General features: G+C 45.4%; 1 protein-coding gene across 2 annotated transcripts in view; it reads left to right on the top strand.

Annotated features, from left to right (window-relative positions):
• Positions 1-1077: 1077 nt before the first annotated feature.
• Rimklb (ribosomal modification protein rimK-like family member B) overlaps positions 1078-12526 on the top strand; it is a 60021-nt gene continuing 48572 nt past the window's right edge. Inside the window, exon 1 of one of the 2 annotated variants that reach the window (XM_063286340.1) lies at positions 1078-1100. The gene's annotated coding sequence lies outside the window, so the exon portion shown is untranslated. Of the gene's footprint in view, positions 1101-6753; positions 6854-12526 lie in introns of those variants that run through there. The other variant, XM_063286336.1, reaches the window with a different exon arrangement.

Below are 12526 nucleotides of genomic sequence, written 5' to 3'. Positions count from 1 at the left end.
GATTACAATAAACAACATCAGGGTATTTATATAGTTAATACATAGATTTTATATGCATTAGGCAGCCTCTTAGATGGTGGCATAATTCTCTTCACTCTCCCGTGGCATCCCCACTCCCCTCCAACTTCCCCCATGCCCACCCTCTGGTCTTTGTAGCTGCCTTTAAGGAAGAGAGCACAGCACAAGCGATCAAACATCCTTCCCCAGCCTGGGCTACTGAAGGCTACTGTGGCTTCTGTTCTTTTCCTTTTTCTGCATTTAAAAAAGTGTGGGTGCAAGTGTGTGTGTGTGTTTGTGTGTGTGTGTGTGTGTTCATGTGCTTGTGTTGGGATAAAGTGACTTTAAATGCCAGAGGTGGTTGGAGCTAGAATCATGCAGTTGCGGGACACCTTATGTGGCGCTCGGAACTAAGTAAGGTCCTCTGAAAAAGTAGCAAGTGTTTTTACCCATCAACCCCTCTCTCCAGCCTCCAAAATGAGAAGCCAACAAGAGCGGATGTTGAAGGGTTTTGTTGTTTCTGTTTCTTGCTGTTTTTGTGCTGCTAGGGGTTGAGTTCGTTGAGACTCACTCTGAGACCTAATAACAGGCATGATTTATGGAATATGTGGTGGTCATTCCTGGTTGTCAACTTAACTGCCTCTGGAATGAATGACAATCCAGAAATGGAGGGCACACCTGTGATCCAGATCTTGAGGCTAGAAGACACAGGCTTCTGAACCTGATCTTGAAATGGAGCTCTTGAGTCATAGTGGCCAAGAAAAGCTTAGACCCAGGCAAGGTAGTACATACCTTTAATCCCAGGAGACTGAGGCAAGGAGATCTCTGAGTTTAAGGCCAGTCTGGGGCAAAGCAAGTTCCAGATCTAGGCGTGGCAGAACACACCTTTAATTTGGGCCACACCTTCTGCTGGAGGCCTATATAAGGACATTGGAAGGAGGAAGATTCACTCATTCTTCTTCGCCTGCTTGGACTTGCCAGCACATCTGTTGGAACCTAGCTCTTCAGGATCCCAGCTTACACAGAAGGCCAGCTGGAACGTCTAGCCTCCTGGGACTGCGCATCCACAGCTGCCCATTGTTGGGTTAGTTGGACTACAGACGGTAAGTCATTATATTCCTTCAATAGAGAGAGACATTCTATAAGTTCCGTGACTCCCGAGATCCCTGACTGATACAGAGTGTTAACTACACCCTGGGCTATTGTTCTCTACGCAGTTCCCAGAAGGTCAGAAGAGAACAAAGACACAGATAACAAGGAGGGACAAAAAATAGGAAAGAATGTGAGGCGTTGATTTTGGAGTGAAGTTTGTAGGGAAGTGAGTAAGCTCCCAAATGACTATGAATAATTAAAGTTATTTTATTCATTTAATAAGGAGGAGAATTTCTCTACACTAGCCTTGAGGGTGCTGGATGAGGTACATTCTTCCTTATGGGGCAGTAACTGGTTTGCGGAAGTGGCTGGAAGAGTAATTAGATTCAAGGACTAGTTGGTACCAGTCTCTGCGGGGCTTTCTGGTTGGCAGAGCCTTGCTTCTCTTCTGCCCAGTATGTCTGCCTGGCTCCCTGGGGCATCTGAGAGCATCACTGTGCATGAAAGGGAACGGCTGTGTGTATGAAATGCAGATGCTCCCAGAGGCTCAGCCTCAGGCTCCCCTGCCCCAAATAAGTCAGTCCCTTCCAATCAAAGGGAAAGGGAAGGATATTCTAGCTCTCCCTGGGAGCAAGAAAGGGTCAAAAGCATGGTTAACTTTAGTCCACCAGAGAGCCTAGTAGGTTAACTACTGTTGACTCAACAGACTATGGCTAAATGCCATATTTGGAATATGTGAATCTTGCCTCTTAATCTGAAACCAGATTTACCTCTTTCCATAATTCTGAAGGAAACTGTTAACAAGGACCTCTTTGTTGTTCAATAAAGGAACACTTCAGTATTTTCTTTAGCATTAGGCACTGCTGGCTGCAACCCATAGCTTTAAACAGCCTCTTCTCTTGACATCTATGTTAATTATGTCTAGTAACAAAACATCCTTAATAAACTGATTTTTTTTTTATTTCTTTTTTGAGATAGTGTTTTCTCTGTGTATTCTTGGCTTTCTTAGAACTCTATGTAGATCGGGCTGGCTTTGAACTCCCACAGATCTGCCTGAGCTCTGAGATCAAAGGTTTGTGCCTTCATGCCCACATGGCACAAAGAATTTAATGAATAGTGAACATGGTAGCCAATGTGTTTAATCCCAGTACTCAAGAGGCAGAGACAGGTGGCTCTCTGTAAATTTGAGGCCAGCCGAGTCTTGTTAGTGAATTCCAGGAAAGCTGGGTGGGGCTGTTACACAGAGAACCCTGCCTTCAAAAGCAAACAGGATTTAAGGTAGGGAAACTTATTTTGCTCACCTTTTCAGAGATATTGGCCACTTAGTGCTGGAGGCGTTGGTGGAACAGAGTTGCTCTCTGCCTGGTGGCCGGGAAAAACAGAGAGATGATACATTGTAGCTAGTGTACATTCCTGCCCCTAGAGCCCTCTGCCCAGAACCTGGCAATAATGTCATCTACTTGGTTTCTAGCCCTCTGTCACTGAGGACTGTGGCACAAGCTTATACTTCTGGCACTTGGAAGGTGGAAGCTGGAAGATTTAAGTTATCCTCTGCAATATATGGAGATTGAGACCAGCATGAGTGATGGAATTAAACAAATGACTAGGCTGGAGAGCTAGCTCAGTGGTTAAGATCACGACATCACATGAATTCATTCTCTTAACACCCTTTCCATATTGCTTTATTTTTTTTTATTTTTTAAAAACAACTTTTATTTTTTGTATGAGTACACTGTAACTGTCTTCAGACACACCAGAAAAGGGCATCAGATTTCATTACAGATGGCTGTGAGCCACCATGTGGTTGCTGGGACTTGAACTCAGGACCTCTTGAAGAGCAGTCAGTGCTCTTAACCGCTGAGCCATCTCTCTTGACTCTCCTGGAATTTGCTTTGTAGACCAGGCTGGCCTTGAATTTACAGATCGGCCTGCCTCTGTTTCCCAAGTAGTGGTATCCACGTGTGCCCCACCACCTCCCAGCTCATCTTATTTCTAAATGGTGGGAAATTCCCTGGTTCATTAGCAGCCTCTTTTCTGTCTGTGGTGTAGGAGACTCAACTCTGAGCCTCACACTGAGCTACATCTCCAGCCTTTTCTCTCATTTAGTGGCCCCATCTCCAGACCTTTTTTCATTCTCTTTCCTTCATTAGTGTGTTCTTTGGCTGCATTAGCCGTTTGGGCTTTTGAACCCAGCTATACTCTGGTCTAAACTGGCTTCAGAGCTGAGTGTACTGTAGTACTTCTTGCCCGTGAGCAGAGAAGGGCAAGTTAGAGAGGCGTGCCCTATGCTAAGCTTCCAGGGAGGCCTAGCAAGAAAATAAGTCACCCCCTCATCTTCCACAGGCTACCCTCCAAGTCAGGTGTCATCACCTGGTCTGTAGAACCTTGGCCTGCTAAAAGCCATACTAAGAAAATGGAGCCTTGTGGTACGTGTCTTTAATCCCAGCTCTCGGGAGGCAGAGACAGGTGGGTCTTTGTGAATTCCCAGGAAGCCCGATCTGTGAAGCCAGTTCTAGAACAGCTAGAGCTGTTACACAGGGGAACTCTCAAAACAACAACATCATCAACAAATCCCATCTCCTCGATTAGCCTTTGTCTCAGTGGCCAGCTTTGGCTACTCTGGAACTTGCTGTGTAGACCCACGTTTGAGGCTGGCCTCAAACAGAAATGGCCCACCTGCCTTTACCTCCCTGGTGCTGAGATCCACTCCGTATCACCCTGACCAAACAGCTTGAGTTTTTAATTCTGGTCTCATGCTGGAACCTAGAGGCAGGATCTTAGAGATGTAGCTGAAATGAGACCAAACCGTATTTGCTTCCCAGCCAGTCGAATTGCCTTTATTGCTATTGCAGCCTGGGCTGAAGGGAGAGAACGCTGACTAAAGTTTGAGGGAAGGGTGCTTAGAGTCCTCTTCCATGATTATTGTGGCTTCTTGACTGGGTAGAGGAACTTCCCACCCTTGAGTTGTCCAGGCACAAAAGTAGGACAGAAGAAATACCTGCTCCCATGGGCGACCCCCCACATTAATGTTGAAGGATGGTCCTAGACAAAACTTTCCTCAAGTGATCAACGTGTTCCTGTGAGGAGCGAGGCAGTCTGACTCAAAGGTTGAGTCAACAAAGGGAGCAGACATCATAAGATCGAGATGCCAGTCGTTTTTTTTCCTATTTTAGCTTCCATCAGATATGCATATGCCCTGTTTTTGAGACAAGGTCTTGTAATACAGCCAACGGCTGCCTCCCAACGGCTAGGATGATAGTCATGGGCTACTACCTCCTGCCCAGAAGTTGATGCCAAGTTCAATCAACACTTTTCTTTCTTATATTCTTTTTTTTTTTTTTTTTCCCATCGGGGCTGGGGACCGAACCCAGGACCTTGCGCTTCCTAGGCAAGTGCTCTACCACTGAGCCAAATCCCCAACCCCTAACACTTTTCTTTCTTAATCCTATTCAGATGACCTCCTTCAACCACACCAGGGTGGCTCATGCCTTTAATCCCAGGTCTGGGCAGAGGCAGGTGGGTCTCTGAGTTCCAGGACACCCTGGGCTGTACAGAGAAACCCTGTCTCAGTAAACAAAATAAAATAAAACCACATCTATCCATTCTTGTTTTCTCCATCCACTACGAAATCTTCTGTCGGCAGTAAATCTCCAACCCCATTAAGCCCATGCAAAGAACACACAACTCAGTTACAATATTTATAAGCTGCACGCCTATCACTGCACTAATCTATTCCCCAGCTATGAGATCCCTTGATACTTGTGGCTCCATCTTCCTTCCACCTCCTCTTCCTCTGTCTCCTTGTCTTCCTCTCTCCTCTATTCCACCTCTCTATAACCTCCAGCCCCACCTTTCCCTTCCACTGCCCCATCACAGGCCCTAGCCTTTAGTTGACCAGTTTAAACTGGGGAGAAGGTTCACTATGAGATCCATTCCTCGTCAGGGCTGCCCCTCTTGAGGAAGTAGAAGTAACAGCAGAATACAAACAGCAGCAGGACAACCCACAACCATCTTCCCCATCTTTGCTCCTAGTACAACAGTACCAGGGCCAAGAAGAAAACTCTCTTTAGCACTAATTCAATTAAGTTACCAGCTGGGAGTGGTGGTACCTGTCTTTAATCCTAGCATTAAAGCAGAAGCAGGCAGATCTCTTTGAGCTCAAGGTCAACCTTAGCTGCGCAGTGAGTTTCAGGCCAGCTAGGGCTGCACAGTAAGACCCTGTCTCAAAAATCAAACCAGATAAACAACCAAACAACCAAACAAACCCCAAACTGTACAGCCTCATCATTATTGTCCAAGGAAATGGGTAAAATCCCCCCTCAGCTGCCTAGATATTATATACATATTATATCCACAATATTTTTACTTCACATTCAAAATTTGAAACTATTTAAAGTGAAACCTCAAAAGCCCTAAGTTTAGAGGCTGCAGAGACAGACGACTCAGCCATTAAGACTACTGGCTGCTTTTGAAAATGACCTGGGTTTGATTCCCTGGACCTAGAGGGTGGCTCACAGCCATTCATAACCCCAGTTTGAGGGTATCCGTCAGATGTATGCAGGATGCACATCTGGACAGATGGGCAAAACATTTATATACAAAAACAAATAAGTCTAAATATATTCCTTATAAACTCCCGTATGCTTCTATACCATCCTAAATTTCCCTGGCTTACTTGTCAGTAACTAAATTATTCAAGTCTCTCTTCACCCCCATGGACAAAAATGGCCTTGAATTCCTTTTTTGTTTTGTTTTTTGGTTTTGTTTTTGGGTGTGGGGGAGCTCAGGCTTTGACCTGGAACTCCCCATAGAGGCCAGAGTGGCTTTAAACTCTGGCTATTGACCTTGGATCCTTGATTGCCCAGTCTCCACTTTTCCAGTGCTTACAGAAATGGATCACTTTATGAAACTGCAGCCTCCCATCAGATATACATATGCCCTGGTAGAAAAGGTATTTGATTTGTTTTTGAGACAAGGTCTTTGTGCTGGGGACTAAACTAGGTACCTGCTGGGTAGGTCCTGGAACTGTGGCATTCTAGCCTGTGGCTAATTTCTGCCTATTCTTTATAACTACTTTGAGTAATAAAAACTTTTTCGATCACTTTGCCAAAAACCCATTTACAGTGTGAACTTCCTGTAGACAGATAATCTTGTCCAATGTAGACACGCCAATTCTAAGAACTCCCTGTGGATGTGGTAGTGCATCCTGGTTGGTGACCCCAGATCTGGTTAGGCCAAGGGGGGGTGGCAACAAGCAAAAGATACATTGGATAAATATGGAGGGGAGGGAGTAATCAAAGGAGGGATTTGTAAGGGCAGGACTAGGAGAAGGAGGGGGTGCGTGCTGTGATCAGGATGTAAAGTGAATTAAAAACATGATTGAAAAAAGCATGATATAATAAGCAAATCTTTTTATGCCTAAAATCCTTGAAAGTACATGAGTGTTAATAGTGTCTTCTGTCATTTATAATAAGCTCCTGATCTTGCACAATGTTCACTCCTGAATTTATGCTAATGAGATAGCGGAGAGCCTGAGGCAAGGAAGTCTTTGAATGGATTACAGCAGTGATTTAGAGGTTAGGGGTTGGGATTTGTAGACTCACCCTTTGGCTTCCAGGAAGCTGGGATGGAAAGCTCGGGAACCTATAAATTCGGAGTTAGTCCTGTCTGCCTTCAAAGAGGTTGGTACAAACTCATCAGGCAGAGCTTCGTGTCCCTGACCTCTGCTTGAGCCCAGCCTGCCCTGAACCTCCCCAATAAGCTGGTAAGTGAAGACTTCTTTGTAAATTCTGTGAGAATGGCAGCAAATTATCAATGATAAAGGCTAGTCAGAAAGGCCGGAAGTCTGGCCTGGTATTATCAGAAGAATCGACAAAGTCTAGGGACTGAACATTTACTGATGGGATCTAACATTAACTCAGGTAGATAAGGTTGGTGTCAAATTGTAGGACACCTGATTGATGGGAATTGGTGTGGAAAACAGAACATTGCATATCTGATGTCAAGTATTCTGTGTGAGGCTAGGTATAGCGGGAGGGCACTGTAACATCAGAGACAGAAAACAGGACTTTAAGGTAATTCACCACTACATGAGTCTGAGGCTAGCCTAGATGGCAAGACGTCCATCAGTAAAGACTGGGTTTCCTGGCACTGGAAATGATGTGATTTCCTGGAACTGCAGATGATTGTGATTCGCCGTTTAGGTTCTGGGAATGAAACCCTGGTTCTCTGGAAGAGCAGACAGTCCTGAGTCAATAGGCATCTCTATAGCCCAGAATCTTTCCTTAATTTTCTTTTCCTTTTCTCTTTCCTATCCTCTTCCTTCCTTCTCTGTATAGCTGGCTGTCCTGGAACTCCCTATGTAGAATGGGCTGGCCTCAAACTCAGAGATCCTCCTGCCTCTGCCCCCTTAGTGCTGATTAGGTGTGGAACATGCCTTTAATCCCAACAATCTGGGTGGCCAAGGCCAGGGGATCTCGGAGTTTGAGGCCACCCTGGTCTATGGATGGAGTTCCGGGACAGTCAAGATGGGTTCAGAGAAACACTGTCTGGGGAAGTAAAAGTGAGAACTACCTTGCCCAACTGTGATTAGCTTTTGTACACAAATCTGGCATCTTGCAACAAGAAGAACATGCGATTAGTTACATATGACAGATCAGGATGAACATGGAATCAGTGTTGAATCTAACGTAGACAAGCAGGATTGCATAGAGGACTTGTGGAGAATCAGTTATAAAAAGTTCAGTTCACACGCCTAGTGTACAATGAATCTTCCATCTACCTTCTTCTTGTTCCACTTTCCTCTTTTCTTTTCCATTGTGTTCAGAAACTTTTTATCTTTTTAAAAAATATTTATTTCTCTTCCGCATGAGTTCCAGAGACTGAACTCAGGTTCCCAGGCTTAGACGTACATGCCTTTACCCTCAGCGACACTCAACCTTGAGTTGAGACAGGTTCTCATGTAGCCTAGCTTGGCCTTCAATGTGTGTGGAACTCCTGAACCTCCAGTCTCTACCTCCCATATTCTGGGATTTCTCCCGGTGCCGGAATTCCGGTCCTACAGCGGTCGGGTCCGGCGCCACCACACCCAATGGAAAGGAAGGGTCTTATTTCTCTGCTGTTTGTCCGGGTGTAGAGTCTCACTGCTCAGGTGTGTATGTAGGCTTCCCTACTTGACAGCGAGGTTTCTCAGACTTGAGCAGATGTCTGAATACCCCAAGGACATGATAAACACAGATCTTGCCAGATTAATACAATAGGATTCGTTAAATGAATTTCAGATAAATAGGAAAATTTTAAGACTGTGTCTCAAGTACTGTAGAGTCTGAGAAGAAATCATCTTTGAGACCAAATGTACCTTCCCGCCACGCATCAGTAAGCCCCTTTAGATTAGTGGCTTCAATCTCCCTTGAGGCAGGTACTTGCGATGATTATCTAGCTTGTCTTTTTAGGAAATTTCAAAATACATAATCGTATTAGAGGATTTTTTTTCTTCCGTACTAATTCTCCTATTAGCCTCACAGACGAAAATCTCAGGAGAATATTTATAATCTTGCACACGTTCCACTCTTTTGTTTCTCCTTAATTTTTACACCCGCCTTGCTGCTTTCTGTTTTAATCCACAGCTCATGAGCGCCACCTGATGGACAGAAGAGGTATCTCCTTACAGAATTAAGTAATTTTTATGTAGGAGTTTGGGTAATGGGAGTGCTAGGTACTAAACTGGGTACTGAAATCAGGTTCTCTGCAAGAGCAGGAAGTGCTCCTAACCCCCAACCATCTCTAGTGCACCTCACCCCTTAATGGAGACAGAATTCAGGGCCTTGCATATGTGAGGCAAATGTTCTATCACTGAGCCGTGTCACTAGCTCCTCTCGCCTTCAGAGACAGACAGGGTCTTACTTAGTCCAGGCTGGCCTGAACTTGCTATAAGGCTGAAGAGGCCCTTGAATTTTTGATTCCCTTCCGTCGACCTTTTTACAGGTGTGCAACAGCGCTGTTGTTGGTTCAGCGCTGGGGACTGAACTCAGGGCCTCCTCAGTGGTGAATAACCCTTTCTACGGAAAGGACCACCCCCTCTTTTTGTATGTCTTAAAATTTTGAGATGGAGTTTACACTAACTTGCCCAGGCTGACTTTGACCTCACTCTGTGATTCTGACAGTCCTTGAATTTTTGCTCCTTAGCTCAGTCTCCTGAGTAGCTGGGATCACTGGCCGGCCCCAGGCTGGTCACTGGACCCAGCTGTTGTTTTAGTTTTACCCAAATCTGTGAGCTTTCTACCAGGGTGCTGTCTCCCGCTCTGCTCTCTTCCAACTGCATGTTCTTTTCCTTCTGCTCCCCTACCCCGGCTACCACCCTCTCCCCCAGCGTTCTTTACTAAATTTAAAGCTGAAGAAATTAACCAGGGCAGATTCTGTTTGGGACTGTCCTTTTGCTAGATTAGGTTCCTGGTCCCGGCAAAAGGAACTTGGAGAAACTATTGCCTTGCCTGAGTATTTGTCCGGAGATTGATGGATGGCAGGCAGTTAGAACTTGGAAGTCCTGGAAGGAGAGGCAGGGCGGCTGCCAGGCGGCGAGAGGGGAGGAGGTGTCTGGAAGAGCGAGCCAGTCAGGAAGGCTTAAGGAAGGGGTGGGGAAGCCTGTGTTTGCAGCCGGCAAAGACACTTCTGCAGACATTGTGCCTTTGTGAGCCGACTGCAGAGGCCTTGTGTAGGCAGCGTGTATTCGAATGTATGCGTTGTTTCTTTCCGATCATGGGTCTGTGTGAACTGCTGACCGCTACAAAAAAAAAAAAAAAAAAAAAAAAAAAAAAACAGGCATGGATTGTTGAAAAGATTTTGCAGTCCCGAGTGCTTGTTTGTGGTTCTGTGGTATGTGTGACTGGCTTTTTGCCAAAAACGCTGTTACTGGTTCCAGCCCTCTCCGAAAGTTTAGTGGCCCGCTGACAGATTAAGCCAAGACACAACAAAGTCAGAATTTAGAAGAAAACAGGGGCGACGTGAGGTAGAAACAGAAGCTGGAGCAAGAAGGAAAGGAGACTTAGTGAATGGGAGTGAGAAAGTAGATGAATAACAAATTCTGTCCTTAGGAAGGGGAGACATTTCTGAGGGGGAGGATGACGAAAAGCTTTGCACACTTCAGATACCGGTGCAGGACCACTCCAGTTTTTCTAACTTGGGTGTTTGTTGGCGGGGGGGGGGGGGGGGGGGGGGATTCATCTCCCATGTTTCTTGTCGTGCATTGTCCTGAAAGGTGGCTGTTCTGTGTGTATCTTGGTTATACCAGGGTGTTTAAAGTCTTAATTATTCTGAAAGGAATATAAATGGTTCTTTGTTTGCTGGATTGGTCTATTGGTGTTTTGTTTTTCAAGATGGGATATCACTGAATAACAGTCCTGGCTGTCCTGGAGACCAAGCTGGCCTCTAACTCAAAAGATCCTCCTGCCTCTGCCCCCCAGGGGCTGGGATTAAAGGTGTGTGCACCACCACCTCCAGGCCAATATACAGGTTTTAGGGGATTCAAGTCTTTGTTGCTGGCGGTAATATGGGAAGGTGATTGGACCCAGTGGAAGGGTGTTGATTTCGATCTAGGAATCATGCATCGGGATAGAGAATTATTTTGGTGATGGATAATGTGTGAGTTATATGGCTTATGTCAAAAGCAGAGATAAGGGAAATGCCACTTCTGGAATGTGGGGGCATTTCTGTTATGGGCATTCTGTTTCAATTTAATGGGGGCTATCTATACTTGGGAGGAGATGTAGGTAGTCTCACACTGGACAGTATCCACAGGGAGTGGGCCTTTGCCTGGGTGAGGGTTGAAGAGAGGGGTTCTAGCTTTGTTGGGCTAATATTTTTGAAGGCTTCTTTTTTTTTTCACTGTGTAGGTCTGGCTGGCCTGAAACTGGCCTCATGGACCAATCTATCCTCAAACTCAGATCCACCTGCCTCTCCTCAGATATGCTCCACCATGCCGTTAACTCTATCCTTACTATCAAATTTCAACTTCTGTGGTGTCTTCCTTCCCCAGCACTTCCCCTCTAGTCTAGACGTAGACCACTAGACATCACTGCGATCGCACCCCCAAGCTGGTTTTTGCTCTGCTTCTTAATCTGCCTCTTCTGCCTATCAGCCCCTGTTTCCTAAGCCATTCCCCTCTAGTCTCCTGTTTTTCTTGATTATCAATTATTCCATTTCTCTTTGTTTTTCTTCACCACAACTCAACTTTTTGTAGTTTTGTCTTTCTCCCATTGCTATCATGTCTTTGTCTCCAGGGGATGCAAGAGAGGCAGGGAAGAGGCCTGGGAGGCAGGAGAGGAAATTCTGCTTCAACTACTTCTCCTACCAAAAGCCTGACTTAAAGCCGTCCTGCACCTCCCCTCCTATGGGAGGTCTCAGGTCTCCCGTGCCGGTGCCGAGCGCCTTCACTTCCCCACCTTAAATTCCACCCTTCCCCCCATGTACCCCGTGACATCATTCTTCACCAGCTGTGACTGTCAAGGGCACTGACCTACTTTCAGCCAGTCTGTTAGACACTAAATCCTGGGTTTTCTACTGAACTGGATTTTCTGCTTAACCCCTTCTATTCCCCACATGTCAGCGGGTCCCCTGTCACCTTGAAATATTTTACGGGCTCTGGAAAAAAATTTTACGTTTCGTATCTGAAGAGCAAAAGCCGTAATGATAAACACAAGCAAATCCCATTTTGACTTAAATGGATTTAAGTTTCCTTCATCAGAACCTGTACAGGTCTGAAGAATCGTGCACGCGTTAATTTTTGCTGAATTGTTACAGGTGATACTTAGCTAATGGATTCTCTTCTCTTGTGGAAAATTTGAACGTATACAACTATTTTTCACATGTTTATGCCATTATGCTCAACAACACAACTCAACTTTGGATTGATGATGGTAAAGGCTACTTAGACAAGATACAAAGCATCTCTGGGCCTTAAATTGTTTATTTGCAAAAGAGTAGATGCTCAAACCCAGTAGGGTTGTTGAGACCTAAAAGGGCTTAATGTATATCTAAAAATTCTTAGAAGATTCCATGTCCATAAATAGGCTTATTGTGACACTGGGGACAAGGATAACTATGCCTTTATGTGGTCCTCTTGTCCGCACTCACTACTAAGTGAGCCGGTGTCTAACCTGTGTGCCCAGCTGCTTAGAAATGTTTGAGACAGAGGTGTCCTAGTAATCCCACCATTTCCACCCTGATTTCTTGGCTTTTGGAGACAGACTCATGTATGTGTCTCAGACTAGCTTCAAACCAACTTAAGATGACCCTGCTAACAGCCTCTCCGTCCAGAGTACTGACAGATGGGGGCATTGGCCACTCTTTCCATATTTCCTGTATGCAAGGTGAGTCCCACACCAACTGAGATAGCCCTCCACTCCCCTCCCTTGATTTTTTTCTTTAAGATTTATTTTTATTT

Source organism: Rattus norvegicus, chromosome 4 (assembly GCF_036323735.1).
Source record: "Rattus norvegicus strain BN/NHsdMcwi chromosome 4, GRCr8, whole genome shotgun sequence".
Lineage (NCBI taxonomy): Eukaryota > Metazoa > Chordata > Mammalia > Rodentia > Muridae > Rattus > Rattus norvegicus.
Note: the sequence above shows the minus strand (reverse complement) of the source record. Positions and strands in the feature narration are given on the sequence as shown.